Genomic DNA, 15797 nt, shown 5'->3' with positions numbered 1-15797 from the left:
CTTGTGCGGTCCCTTCATCAGGTAAGAATTATTCATCTCATTTTCATTTTAGCCCTTCTGAATTAATGACATTGAAGCCCGGCAGTTTGGTCCTAAGATGGGTTTAATTATGTACAGATACTCTTTCTATAATGGAAATTGCTCAGATAACTAATTAACCACAAGAATACACTGACTATGGAAAATTTCAGGAGCACCGTCTGTGGAAAAACTGGGAAGGGCATGCTGTCACCACAGCTCTGGGGTCTATTAAAAGTGTGGTTATGCAGCACTGGTGTCTAGTGGGGTGTTGGCTCTCAACTGCCAGAATTCCCATAGCATTTCATGGCAGAAAGTCAAGGTGTCCAGCAATACTCTGAAAGTGACCTGTTGATTAAAGTCGTCAATTCTGAAGAAAGAGACTGAAATAAGAAATGGGTCTTAACTTTTTTTTTCTCTTTCTCTCTTTTGTAAAAATGTGTGATTGTTCTGGTATGTTCCCAATCCCCACATAATGCCAACATCTTTTCTTAAAGGGGGATTCCCTTTATCCTTGGATCTGAGAATTATTGCATGTTCTCCCTTTAGGGACAATGAATGCAGTTGCATCACCCTTGCTTTTTTTTTTTTTTTTTTTTTTTTTGTACACAGCATACTTATTCTTGGATGCAGGGACTTGAAAGACAAAGCCCCACCTGGCTTTCACAACATCTCCTATTAGTAGGTGTGCCTTGTGTGTAATTTGAAGGAGGCGGTCCCTTAGCTGTGTTTACACTGTACTTTTAAATGTGGGGCTGAAGGTAGAATCAACCATACTTAAGATGCCACCTGGGAAAATAGGGTTCTGTGTCATCTCAGCCCCACCCATTTGCAAATGACTTAACAGCAGCACTATTAGGGTTCCTAGTGTGAGTCATTTGCATTTGGACTGGTGAACTTGGTGACTTCTTGGTGTTTGGAAACAAACAACCTTTGCAGTCTTTCGTAAAAAGCCTAAACAGTGGACCAGTCTCCAGTTCTACTTGCAAAGCTGCCCCCATCAAATCCCTCATAATGTTCAACTTAAAAAATGTTACACTTTTCTCTGGAAATCTAACCTTTTTTCCTTTTTTAAAAGCCATTTTAAGTACTTCAGTCTTGAATCAAATGATCCCAAATATTGGACACCAACCTAGAAATTGGGTTACCTCCTGGGAACTTTATTGAAGAAGAGAGATTTTGGTTGGAGAGGGGGTTTTGATGTTTGATACTTATATTTACTATTTTAATATTTCATTGTTGTTGCTGCTGCTGCTGTATTATTTTGCGAGTTTCGTTTGTTTAAATTTCATGGTATTTGGTAGGAGAGAGCTGGCTCTGTTGGTTTCAGGACAAGTCTAGAAATAAGAAATCTGCCTTGAGTGAGTGAGTTGGTTCCCTCTGTTGCTATTTCACCATTAAGGACCAAAGGAACTCACAAGGACCGGAGACATCTGGCTAAAAGCAATACTAGTGTGACTGGACATCTACTACCTGCCATAGTTGGTCATATCGTTTCCAGTATGATTCTGATTGAGTGAGTGATATTAGGCTATGTTCAGGGATCAGGGAGGCTAATTATGCTTATATTGCCTTGTAGCATTTTGGTAAGAATTAATGATTGTGTAGATGTCCAGATTTAGGTCAGCAATATTCTAAAAGTTCTCATTGAACTAATCATGTTTATAAGTAGCCTGTACTTTCTATCATAATAACAATAGTGGAAAAGCTAGTTGACATAAAAGGAGCCCAGATTTTACTTAAGTAAAAACACAAAAGCAAAGATATTTTCCCACATAAATGTCCCCATAAAACAAGTTGAACCAAAGAGGAAAGATGACAGGTAACCGTATGACACGCTAAGAAAGTATCATAATACTTAAGTTAACTTCAACCTTTTATTTCCTTATCCTAAGCAGCCTCTTTTCTCTTTATCATTTAGTCTAGTGCTTCTCAACTTTGATAAGTAAAAAAGTTATTGCACTAAATAAATCTAATTGAAATGCAGGATCTGATTGAGTGGGTGGGGTAGGTGGAATGAGGGTGGGGAAGTTGAGATTCTGCATTTCTTAGAAGTTTCTACTTTATGTTAAAATGGCTAATCCATCTCAACATTGAGAAGTAAGGTTTCACTTAACTTCAGCCTGTGTAAGTTTATCCCATATGTACATTTCCTAAAACTCTAATTTCAGGCCCCAGGAATTTCTCCTTTAGTTAAAATATTTTTAGGAATAAATTTGAATTGCATTAATACACAATTTATAAATTTAACACTCAAAAAATTATTTGAAGTTTGAGACTTTAGGTTGCATGAAATCAATTTCATACTTGAAAATTTTCTATAAATTCAAAAGTCTGTGTATTTAAATACAATTTAAATACCTGTGTTACAGTGACATTTGTTTTTCTGTCTCTCTCTGCACCATTTCCAGAGTCATCATCCCTGTACAGAAAAATTTTTCCCATATGATTTCACCATAGTTAAATTCATTAAATATGATGCTTACTTGATAATTTCTCCAGGTTTTTTTTTTTTAATTATACTTTAAGTTCTAGGGTACATGTGCACAACCTGCAGGTTTGTTACATATGTATACATGTGCCATGTTGGTGTGCTGCACCCATTAACTCGTCATTTACATTAGGTATATCTCCTAATGCTATCCCTCCCCCCTACCCCTACCCCATGACAGGTCCCAGCGTGTGTTGTTCCCCACCCTGTGTCCAAGTGTTCTCATTGTTCAGTTCCCACCTATGAGTGAGAACATGCGGTGTTTGGTTTTCTGTGCTTGCGATAGTTTGCTCAGAATGATGTCCTTGCTCACTGATGGACATTTGGTTGGCTCCAAGTATTTGCTATTGTGAATAGTGCCGCAATAAACATACGTGTGCATGTGTCTTTATAGTAGCATGATTTATAATCCTTTGGGTATATACCCAGTAATGGGATGGCTGTCTCAAATGGTATTTCTAGTTCTAGATCCTAGAGGAATTGCCACACTGTCTTCCACAATGGTTGAACTAGTTTACAGTCCCATCAACAGTGTAAAAGTGTTCCTATTTCTCCACATCCTTTCCAGCACCTGTTGTTTCCAAACTTTAATGATCGCCCTACTAACTGGTGTGAGATGGTATCTCATTGCGGTTTTGATTTGCATTTCTCTGATGGCCAGTGATGATGAGCATTTTTTCATGTGTCTTTTGGCTACATAAATGTCTTCTTTTGAGAAGTGTCTGTTCATATCCTTCACCCACTTTTTGATGGGGTCATTTGATTTTTTCTTGTAAATTTGTTTAAGTTCTTTTAGATTCTGGATATTAGCCCTTTGTCAGATGGTAGATTGTAAAAATTTTCTCCCATTCTGTAGGTTTCCTATTCACTCTGATGTTAGTTTCTTTTGCTGTGCAGAAGCTCTTTAGTTTAATTAGATCCCATTTGTCAATTTTGGCTTTTGTTGCCATTGCTTTTGGTGTTTTAGTCATGAAGTCCTTGCCCATGCCTATGTCCTGAATGGTATTGCCTAGGTTTTCTTCTAGGGTTTTTATCGTTTTAGGTCTAACATGTAAGTCTTTAATTCATCTTGAATTAATTTTTGTATAAGGTATAAGGAAGGGATCCAGTTTCAGCTTTCTACATATGGCTAGCCAGTTTTCCCAGCACCATTTATTAAATAGAGAATCCTTTCCCCATTTCTTGTTTTTGTCAGGTTTGTCAAAGATCAGATGGTTGTAGATGTGTGGTATTGTTTCTGAGGGCTCTGTTCTGTTCCATTGGTCTATATCTCTGTTTTGGTACCAGTACCATGCTGTTTTGGTTACTGTAGCCTTGTAATATAGTTTGAAGTCAGGTAGCGTGATGCCTCCAGCTTTGTTCTTTTGGTTTAGGATTGTCTTGGCAATGCGGGCTCTTTTTTGGTTCCATATGAACTTTAAAGCAGTTTTTTTCCAATTCTGTGGAGAAAGTCATTGGTAGCTTGATGGGGATGGCATTGAATCTATAAATTTGAGCAGTATGGCCATTTTCATGATATTGATTCTTCCTACCCATGAGCATGGAATGTTCTTCCATTTGTTTGAGTCCTCTTTTATTTCCTTGAGCAGTGGTTTGTACTTTTCCTTGAAGAGGTCTTCCACATCCCTTGTAAGTTGGATTCCTAAGTATTTTATTCTCTTTGAAGCAATTGTGAATGGGAGTGCACTCATGATTTGGCTCTCTGTTTGTCTGTTATTGCTGTATAGGAATGCTTGTGATTTTTGCACATTGATTTTGTATCCTGAGACTTTGCTGAAGTTGCTTATCAGCTTAAGGAGATTTTGGGCTGAGATGATGGGGTTTTCTAAAGATACAATCATGTCATCTGCAAACAGAGACAATTTGACTTCCTCTCTTCGTATTTGAATACGCTTTATTTCCTTCTATTGCCTGATTGCCCTGGCTAGAACGTCCAATACTATGTTGAATAGGAGTGGTGACAGAGGACATCCTTGTTTTGTGCCAGTTTTCAAAAGGAATGCTTCCAGCGTTTGCCCATTCAGTATGACATTGGCTGTGGGTTTGTCATGAATAGCTCTTATTATTTTGAGATATGTCCCATCAATACCTAGTTTATTGAGAGTTTTTAGCACAAAGGCTGTTGAATTTTGTCAAAGGCCTTTTCTGCATCTATTGAGATAATCATGGTTTTTGTCTTTGATTCTGTTTATATGATGGATTACATTTATTGATTTGCATATGTTGAACCAGCCTTGCATCCCAGGGATGAAGCCAACTTGATCATGGTGGATAAGCTTTTTGATGTGCTGCTGGATTCAGTTTGCCAGTATTTTACTGAGGATTTTTCCATCGATCTTCATCAGGGATATTGGCCTGAAATTCTCTTTTTTTGTTGTGTCTCTGTCAGGCTGTGGTATCAGGATGATGCTGGCCTCATAAAATGAGTTAGGGAGGATTCCCTCTTTTTCTATTGATTAGAATAGTTTCAGAATGGTACCAGCTCCTCTTTATACCTCTGGTAGAATTCAGCTGTGAATCCATCTGGTCCTGATGGATTTTTTTGGTTGGTAGGCTATTAATTATTGCCTCAATTTCAGAGCCTGTTATTGGTCTATTAAGAGATTCAACTTATTCCTGGTTTAGTCCTGGGAGGGTGTATGTGTCCAGGAATTTATCCATTTCTTTTAGGTTTTCTAGTTTATTTGCATAGAAGTGTTTATAGTGTTCTCTGATGGTAGTTTGTATTTCTGTGGGATTGGTGGTGATATCCCCTTTATCATCTTTTATTGCATCTATTTGATTCTTCTCTCTTTTCTTTATTAGTCTTGCTAGTGATCTATCAATTTTGTTGATCTTTTTAAAAAACCAGTTCCTGGGTTCATTGATTTTTTGAAGGGTTTTTTCTGTCTCTATCTCCTTCAGTTCTGCTCTGATCTTAGTTATTTCTTGTCTTCTGCTAGCTTTTGAATGTGTTTGCTCTTGCTTCTCTAAATTGTGATGTTAGGGTGTCAATTTTAGATCTTTCCTGCTTTCTCTTGTGGGCATTTAGTGCTATAAATTTCCCTCTACACACTGCTTTAAATGTGTCCCAGAGATTCTTGTATGTTGTGTCTTTGTTCTCATTGGTTTCAAAGAACATCTTTATTTCTGCCTTCACTTCGTTAAGTACCCAGTAGTCACTCAGGAGCAGGTTGTTCAGTTTCCATGTAGTTGAGTGGTTTTGAGTGAGTTTCTTAATCCTGAGTTCTAGTTTGAATACACTGTAGTCTGAGAGGCAGTTTGTTATAATTTCTGTTCTTTTACATTTGCTGAGGAGTGCTTTACTTCCAACTATGTAGTCAATTTTTGGAATAAGTGTGATGTGGTGCCAAGAAGAATGTATATTCTGTTGATTTGGAGTGGAGAGTTCTGTAGATGTCTATTAGGTCTGCTTGGTGCAGAGCTGAGTTCAATTTCTGGATATCTTTGTTAACTTTCTGTCTTGTTGATCTGTCTAATGTTGACAGTGGGGTGATAAAGTCTCCCATTATTATTGTGTGGGAGTCTAAGTCTCTTTGTAGGTCTCTAAGGACTTGCTTTGTGAATCTGGGTGCTCCTGTATTAGGTGCATATATTTTTAGGATAGTTAGCTCTTCTTGTTGAATTGATCCCTTTATCATTATGTAATGGCCTTCTTTGTCTCTTTTGATCTTTGTTGGTTTAAAGTCTGTTTTATCAGAGACTAGGATTGCAACTCCTGCTTTTTTTTGCTTTCCATTTGCTTGGTAGATCTTCCTCCATCCCTTTATTTTGAGCCTATGTGTGTCTCTGCACATGAGATGGGTCTCCTGAATACAGCACACTGATGGGTCTTGACTCTTTATCCAATTTGCCAGTCCATGTCTTTTAACTGGAGCATTTAGCTCATTTACATTTAAGGTTAATATTGTTATGTGTGAATTTGATCCTCTCATTATGATGTTAGCTGGTTATTTTGCTCGTTAGTTGATGCAGTTTCTTCCTAGCCTTGATGGTCTTTATAATTTGGCATGTTTTTGCAGTGGCTGGTACCGGTTGTTCCTTTCCATGTTTAGTGCTTCCTTCAGGAGCTCTTGTGAGGCAGGCCTGGTGGTGACAAAATCTCTCAGCATTTGCTTGTCTGTAAAGGATTTTATTTCTCCTTCACTTATGAAGCTTAGTTTGGCTGGATATGAAACTCTGGGTTGAAAATTCTTTTCTTTAAGAATGTTGAATATTGGCACCCACTCTCTTCTGGCTTGTAGAGTTTCTGCCGAAAGATGCTGGTAGTCTGATAGGCTTCCCTTTGTGGGTAACCTGCCCTTTCTCTCTCACTGCACTTAACGTTTTTTCCTTCATTTCAACTTTGGTGAATCTGACAATTATGTGTCTTGGAGTTACTCTTCTTGAGGAGTATCTTTGTGGCATTCTCTGTATTTCCTGAATTTGAATGCTGGCCTGCCTCACTAGATTGGGGAAGTTCTCCTGGAAAATATCCTGCAGAGTGTTTTCCAACTTGGTTCCATTCTCCCCATCACTTTCAGGTACACCAATCAGATGTAGATTTGGTCTTTTCACATAGTCCCATATTTCTTGGAGGCTTTGTTCATTTCTTTTTACTCTTTTTTCTCTAAACTTCTCTTCTTGCTTCATTTCATTCATTTGATCTTCAATCCCTTTCTTCCACTTGATTGAATCAGCTACTGAAGCTTGTCCATGTGTCACGTAGTTCTCGTGCCATGGTTTTCAGCTCCATCAAGTCATTTAAGGTCTTCTCTATGCTGTTTATTCTAGTTAGCCATTCGTCTAATGTTTTTTCAAGGTTTTTAGCTTCTTTGTGATGGGTTCAAACATCCTCCTTTAGCTCGGAGGAGTTTGTTATTACTGATCATCTGAAGCCTTCTTCTCTCAACTTGTGAAAGTCATTCTCTGTCCAGCTTTGTTCCATTGCTGGCGAGGAGCTGCATTCCTTTGGAGGAGAAGACGTGCTCTGATTTTTAGAATTTTCAGCTTTTCTGCTCTGGTTTCTCCCCATCTTTGTGGTTTTATCTACCTTTCGTCTTTGACGATGGTGACGTACAGATGGGGTTTTGGTGTGGATGTTCTTTCTCTTTGTTAGTTTTCCTTCTAACAGTCAGGACCCTCAGCTGCAGGTCTGTTGGAGTTTGCTGGAGGTCCACTCCAGACCCTGTTTGCTTGGGTATCACCAGCAGAGGCTACAGAACAGCAAATATTGCAGAACGGCAAATGTTGCTGCCTGATTGTTCCTCTGGAAGCTTCGTCTCAGAGGGGCACCTGGCTGTATGAGGTGTCAGTCGGCCCCTACTGGGAGGTACCTCCCAGTTAGGCTACTCAGGGGTCAGGAACCCACTTGAAGAGGCAGACTGTCCATTCTCAGATATCATACTCCATGCTGGGAGGACCCCTACTCTCTTCAAAGCTGTCAGACAGGGACATTTAAGTCTGCAGAAGTTTCTGCTGTCTTTTGTTCAGCTGTGCCCTGCCCCCCAGAGGTGGAGTCTACAGAGGCAGGCAGGCCTCCTTGAGCTGCGGTGGGCTCCACCCATTTTGAGCTTCCTGGCTGCTTTGTTTACCTACTCAAGTCTCAGCAATGGTGGACACCCCTCCCCTAGCCTTGCTGCTGCCTTGCAGTTCGATCTCAGACTGCTGTGCTAGCAGTGAGCCAGGCTCCGTGGGCATGGGACCCTCCGAGCCATGCCTGGGACATAATCTGGTGTGCCGTTTGCTAAGACCATTGGAAAAGCACAGTATTAGGGTGGGGAGTGTCCTGATTTTCCAGGTACCGTCAGTCATGGCTAGGAAAGGGAATTCCCCAACCCCTTGCGCTTCCTGGGTGAGGTGATGCCCCACCCTGCTTTGGCTCATGCTCCGTGGGTTGTACCCACTGTCTGACAAGCCCCAGTGAGATGAACCCGGTACCTCAGTTGGAAATGCAGAAATCACCCGTCTTCTGCGTCACTCACGCTGGGGGCTGTAGACTGGAGCTGTTCCTATTTGGCCATCTTGGAACCTCCCTTTCCAGGTTCTTTATTACAGAGTGGGTAACTGAAACTTCATGGAACAAATTGGAAATTATCTTCTTAATTAATGTCACTGTCTACCATGTATGGGAATTTGGTAAATATTATATGGTTTCAATAACATAGTAGATAGAACATTGTTAAATCTAAACTTCAGTGAATTGTAACAGATCCCACCTGAAATTCTAAAGAAAACAGAATTCTAATTGAAGAGGTTAAACTTTTACAGGGAATGTCAACTGCCATTTGGGTCCTGTAAACAAAAAACTGTTTTTTAAAAAAATAACCTTTAAAAGTATTTTCAGATGACCTCATTTGCTATCCAAGTGGCTTGAGTATGCTTGATGCTAAGACTTCTTTGTTATAGACTGGAGATGTGTGCTATTGGGGCAGTGTTGCTCTGTGACAAGGAGGCAGAGGATGAGGGCAAGGTTCGACGTGACTGTGAATTCTGGGTGGCTCTGGCTATCCGAAGCCTTCATTGATTACAGCAAAACAGTTGCTTTCCTAGGGCAATAGTGTCTCTGTCACCCAGGCTGGAGTACAGTGGCATGATCAATCACTCACTGTAGCCTCAACTTCTTAGACTCAAGTAATCCTCCCACCTCAGCCTCCCAAGTAGCTGATACTACAGGTGTGCACCACCACACCTAATTTTTAAGTTTTTGTAGAGACATGGTCTTACTGTGTTGCCCAGGTTGATCTCGAATTCCTGGGCTCTAGTGATCCTCCTGCCTCGGCCTCCTAAAGTGTTGGGATTACAAATGTGAGCCACTGCACCTGGCCCTTTGCAACCTTCTTGACAATGCATTCCTTTATTCCCTAACTGGAAGTAATTTCTTTCTCTTGATGGAAGCACTAAGTGCCTGGGGTCAGGAAGCCAGATAGGATGTTCTCTGCCCAGTTCTGGCCCTTGTGCTGGGCATTTTTTATCATTTATTCCAAAATTCATGACATAATTTCAATTTACCTTAAGACTTACTGCTTTTAGTTTAATTGCACTTCCCTAAATACTATACAAATATTTCTAGCACAAAGATAATTGAGTACTTAGTTTGCACATGGTACTGTACAAATTGTTCTAGGTGCTAATTCAAAGGAGAATACCCAATGTCAGTCCTTATCCTTTGCTCCTTATCAAGCAAAAACAAATGTCTTTGTAACATAGGCATTTTAAATTTACTCTTGAAGAAAGATAGAACATCTGCCGATAAAAAAAAAATCCTTATATTTTCAGAGATGGGGAGTAGGGGTGTAGTGGGAAGTAACAGAGGGTCAGAGCTATGGTGCTTTCTAACAAAGATGCATGTAAATTTTTCCATCAAATTAATGATTCTGGAAATTATACATTTTTTCTTATGGTAGTTACGTGTAGGTATCACTTCAGATATGACTTAAGAATCAGCAATTTCTCTGACACTGTTAGTGAGTTTAAGTGATGTCTGCAAGTATCAATCAACACCATGGACATACCAGGGGCTTAGAGCGTACTGTGGTATGAAGGACTGTGTTTTGTAGGACATGTATTTGGATGTTCTCGGACATAAGCTAATTATGGCTAAAAACTGTATTTTTAAAGGTACCTGCAAAGCTTTGGAATATCTGCATTTTCAGATATCATTTACTAAAATATTTATTAATTTCACTTGAATGGCCATCCAGATAAGTAGGTGAGTATCTGTGATGACCATTACTTTTTTTTTCATTTTATTTATAGATTTCAATGGCTAATTATTTTCTTTGAGGAATGTGTGGGTGATTTTTGTTGTGGTGGTGTTTTCTTGTTTGTTTAGTCTTCTTGGCTAGGCAATACATATATGATGGGAAAATAATGTGGAAATAATATACAGGAATGAAATAATCCCTGTAGTTTAAGGCCTAGTTTCCTTTGGAATCTGGGGTTCTGAACTTGTTCTATCAGGGGAACCACAGTGAGTAGATGAGTTGATTAAAAACTCTGGTCCTCTCTCCTCCTGTACCAAATGGGGATAATTATAGTTACCTACATCTCTAGGGTCTTCTGAGTCTTAATTAGTTAATATTTGCAAAGTGTTTGGAGATATTTGAATTAAAAGTACTGAGCAGTGTAATCAAAATTCACTGTAATTATAATTGGAATCAGTTTGTAGTCCCACCTTTCCTCCGTTTTTCTCTATCTTGTTCTTTCTGCCAACCCAGACATTACTGATGGTTACTACTCCACTCTGCACACTCTCTCAACCACTTTTCTTTTTGCAACTCATTTCAGCTTATAAATAAATAAATGGATTAATTAATTAAAAAGATATAGCCAGGCCTTTAACCCCATATTTAAGTAACTACTTAATATTTATTTTTAAAGCTCCATAGTCACTAAGTAAAGTCAGCCAATTATTTTCTTCTAGTCTATCATTTTTTTTAGGTCCTCCTTCATATGATGATAAACTGGTCTTCTTGCAGCATTCGCATGCTCAGAAACTCTCATTGGCTCTTTGGTGCCCATATGGCAACATCCAAACTCTTTGGCATCCCCCCAGAGGCTTTCAAAATCTGGCAATCATCCAATCTTATTTTTCACTGTTCCCATTCCACACTCTTCTCCCCAGACATTTACTCTATGCCTTCCCACATTCCTGCCATTCAGGACAGTGAATACCCACTGTCACTGTAGGGAACATTTAAACTCCTTGCAATCTTCTTCTTATTTATTTATTTATTTATTTATTTATTTATTTTTGAGACAGAGTCTCTCTGTCGCCCAAGCTGGAGTGCAGTGACTTGATCATGGCTCACTGCAGCCTCAACTTCTTGGACTCAAGTGATCCTCCCACCTCAGCCTCCCAAGTAGCTGGGACTACAGGTGTGCACTACCACATCTGATTAATTTTTAAGTTTTTGTAGAGACCTGGTCTCACTGTGTTGCCCAGGCTGATCTTGAATTCCTGGGATCAAGCGATCCTCCCACCTCAGCCTCCCATAGCATTGGGATTACAAGTGTGAGCCACTGCACCTGGCCCTTTCCAAACTTCTTGACAATGCATTCCTTTATTCCCTAACTGGAAGTAACTTCTTTCTCTTTATAAAATTGTATCTGTACCTTTTCTGGGTCATTTCTACCTTTATATTCTAGTTACATATGTCCTACCTCCCTCCTAGGGAGGGAGGTAAGTAAGACTGGAAAGTAGACTTCATGTGTGATGAATGAACGAACAAAAGGAAGTCTAACATATGGATATAGTCAACTGGATGCAAATTAGAAATTTTTAAATATTGATTTGCGACATTTCATTAAGGTCAACTCTTAATAGTTTGTATCATATATGTTAGGAACCAAATATTAGTAACTTCTTCAGCATTACCATTATCTTTATAGGACTGTCTAAAATGAGCAGCCATATCTTTAAACTGTGTTTTCTCTGATTACACGCTCACAGGTAAAACCCAAAGGGGCTGGGAACAAACAAGACTTTTTTTTTTTCTGTATGCCTGAATTATCTGTACTGTTGCTTGTTTTCCCACCTTTGGCCATAGAAACTTAGTTCTAACATGCTACAATTTTTGCAATTCTTTCTCTTAGAAAAAGACCACATTGTCTGAAATTTCATCCATTGAAGTAATCAAGCCTTAAAGTTGAAGGATCTTGGTCATGATTAATCTAGACCTACAAAGTAGTCTCTTAATGGCACTCCCTTTAGAAAGTTAGGTTCCAGGACACACATAGCTGCAGAAAACTGTGTCCACATTTTGTAAGCTCCTTCGTTGTCACAGCCACTCTCTTCTCTGTGGCTGATATTCTAAAACTGGCAACACATCCTGATGGTAAAAGCTTGGTTCAGGAGACAGGTGACCTACTAGCTTTACGGCATTTGACAGGTTACCTAACCTCTCTGACGCATAATTGCCTCATCTATATAATGGGGATAATAATACCCATCCTGTCTCCTTGTAAAAATCAAATTAGATGACGCCTGTGAATGTTCTATAGTCTCTTAGACAAATGTAAGTTATGACTACAGCAAGAGTAAAAGAGCATGTTGTTATGGACATTCTTTCAGTGAAATGTCTAAGACTTGTGAGTCACACTTAAAGCTAAACTTGATATCTACTTCATTGATTTTCTTTTTAGTTCTATGTACTATATTGAATTTCCTGACAGTGGGGCTATGAAAGCCTTCCTAGCATTTTACAGATGTGGTTGAATTAATGGTTGTAAGCCTTAAAGCAGAATTAGACAGCATCAATGAATTTATTAAGTATAAATAAATATATAATCTACTTAGCAATATTACACAGCCTCTTTATCTTATGTGTGATAAAGAGTCATCTGAAGGTTGAAAATGAAGAATTGTCCTGGAAGTTCTTATTTAATCTTTTATTATTTCCTAATACAGTATATAAAATTACTCATTGAAAGCTTAGCAGAATAAGAAACAAGAAGTTAAAAGGCTGAAAACTACAAATTTTGCTATTATTATTGTTATTACTTCCCAAGTCTCTTATTGATCTGTTAGAAATAGAGCTACATAGGAAATTGTAGGACAGTTAGTATGGGGTAGTGTTATCTGCTTTTTAATTATTCAAGTAAGGTTTTATTCCATTAGAGGAACTCAAGAAGTTGGTCATGGCTGATAATTGCTATCTGTCAAATTCCTTAGAGCAGGGATCCGCAACCCCCAGGCCATGGATTGTTACCAGTCCCTGGCCTGTTAGGAACCAGGCTGCACAGTAGGAAGTGAGCGGCGGGTGAGCAAACATTGCCATCTGAGCTCTGTCTCCTTTCAGATCAGCAGCAGCATTAGATTCTCATAGAAGCATGAGCCCTGTTGTGAACTGCACATGCAAGGGATCTAGGTTGCGTGCTCCTTATGAGAATCCAATTCCTTATGATAATTTAACTGATGATCTAAGGTGGAACCATTTCATCCCAAAACCATCCACCCTGCTACTCCCAGACCGTGGAAAAATTGTCTTCCACAAAACTGGTTCCTGCTGCCAAAAAGGTTGGGACCACTGCCTTACAGTTTATAATTTGGGGTTAGCACAGCCTATATTTACCTGAGAATTTCAATGGGTTCACTGATCTTTCCAAATGAAAAGGCTTCTTACAAAAATTATATCCAAACTGTCTTTTCTCTTAGTTTAATAAACCTATCAGTAAGTTTTTACTGAGTACTGCTATTACATTTTTCTCTGTTAAGCATTATGGGGGCTCAGACATGATCCATTCCCTCAAAGAACTTACCTTTCAGCTGAAGACTGACTAGAATGAGCAAATACGGTTAACAATTAACAAGTGAGTAGGCCAGCTCGGCCAACACGGTGAAACCCTGTCTCTACTAAAAATACAAAAATTAGCCAGGCATGGTGGTGGGCGCCTGTAATCCCAGCTACCTCCTGCTGAGGCAGGAGAATTGCTTGAACCCAGGAGGTGGAGATTGCAGTGAGCCGAGATTGCACCATTGCACTCCAGCCTGGGCGACAGAGCAAGACTCTGTCTTGGGAAAAAAACAAAACAAAACAAGTGAGAAGGGAATCAAGTACTACGTAAGATGTAATGTGGAATTTTAGGGAAGGAAGGCAGTGTATGCTGGAGTAATTAGAGAAAGGGGCATGCATGATTTGATGCTTGAACTGGATCATGAAGGATAAGCAAGATTTTGGCAGCAAGTGAGAGGGAGAGAGGAGTTTGTCAGAGGAATGGAACAAGTCAGGAGGCAGTAATGTGTATGGCACTCCAAGGACTCTGTCCTGATCGGAGCAGAGGTGATGAAGCATTGAGTAGTTTGAGAAAGTTAGCTAAGAAAGGTGAGGGCAGATGTTGGAGAGAGTTGAATATCAGAGAGAAGACATTAGATTTGAGCAGATAGAACAAAAATGCCATTGCCAGTTTTTGTGTAAGAGAATAGTATGAGAGTGGTTACCCAGGAAGTGGTCATCAGAGTTGAATGGAGCAGAAAGAGTGTCTGATACAGCATGGGGACGTTGTGGTCACAAAATGAGGTGGTGAGGGCTGAGCCAAGATGGTGGCAGTGGGATGGATAAAAAGGGATGGCCAGGACAAATATTTTAAAGGAAAAATTAACAGGACATCTTTACTGACTGGATTGGAAGGCTATGCAGGAAATATATTGTCAAACTTGATTCCAGGATTTCTATCCTATGCCTGGGTTGCCCAAAATATCTGGGAACCATTGTTAGAAAAGGTAGGAGATACCACTGTTCCAACAAAAAGTATTGAGTTTGGTGTTGCACCCACTTGACTTCAAGGCCTTACAAGTGAGTAGACAGTTAGAATTGCAGAAGTGCCACTCAGAGAGCAGGGCTTGCAATGCGGGGTTGGACTTTGTCACCATTGTGTTAATTCCTAATTCTATGCAGATGCTCAGCTTGAGGAATACCCATGTTTGGGCTTCAGAATGAAAGCCAAGTAATATTTACTCAGATGCCAATTTTCCCTCTGAAATATTTGCTCATGGAACTGAGAGAACAATATATAAAGCATTAATTATTTTTCTCATAAAGTTATTAATAAAAAGATAAGATCAGTGAAAGGCAGAGTAAACTAGAAGCCAAGTATAGAAAATGGTATCATTCAAAGACTCATTACTGTAGTGGTGAAAATAAAACAATTTTCCAACAGCTTAAGATGCCTCAGTATTTTGGACCATTTTTAAGTAGTTAGTGTGGGCACTTAGTAAATATGTATTAAACTATAGTTCATTAATTCTTTTTTTTTTTTTTTTTTTTGAGATGGAGTTTCACTCTGGTCACCCAGGCTGCATTTTTGCTTTCTTAGTGATATATAAAATGTCGAGTTTCACAATGATGGTATCTTAGATTTGATTAAATATGGTATTAAAAAATAGCTGATCACAGAAAGTCTCTACCAGTGTGACGTAGATGGCTAAAGTATTCCACATTTGCAAACTTTTATTGACCTAAATAAGAGGTGCCCCTTGGGTTGTTTTTATTTGGACTGGGAATATTAGGAGAAAGCTTTTTCATTCAGTGTGTAAGTACAATCTACCAGAAATAGAAACCCCCATGGACGATCTATTTCTTTGATGGTACAGGACTCAGAACATTCACAAAGATTTAGTTATTAGCGGAATAGACATCTGTATTTTATTCAAACCAATTTTCCCTTCCTAATCTGAGAACATTGTGCAATCTAAGCAGTTCTAAGCATGTTTGCTATTCGTGCAAAGTGAGAGTAAATCTAAAAGAAATTTTTTTGTGTGTTTAGGGATGGTAATAAAGTCTCTTAGTGGTTGAAAATGTTATTTCTT

At 39.1% G+C, this 15797-nt stretch overlaps 1 protein-coding gene and 1 long non-coding RNA gene across 12 annotated transcripts in view; one reads left to right on the top strand and one right to left on the bottom strand.

Moving 5' to 3' along the window:
- Positions 1 to 15797, bottom strand: part of LOC103783633 (uncharacterized) — a 173931-nt gene that overhangs the window by 5563 nt on the left and 152571 nt on the right. The gene's annotated exons all lie outside the window — the stretch shown is intronic.
- The window catches only part of BDNF (brain derived neurotrophic factor), a 66934-nt gene that overhangs the window by 48238 nt on the left and 2899 nt on the right, over positions 1 to 15797 (top strand). The window lies entirely within an intron of this gene.

This window comes from Pan paniscus, chromosome 9 (assembly GCF_029289425.2).
Source record: "Pan paniscus chromosome 9, NHGRI_mPanPan1-v2.0_pri, whole genome shotgun sequence".
Lineage (NCBI taxonomy): Eukaryota > Metazoa > Chordata > Mammalia > Primates > Hominidae > Pan > Pan paniscus.
The sequence above is the reverse complement of the archived record's forward strand: the minus strand, read 5'-3'. Positions and strand labels throughout refer to the sequence as shown.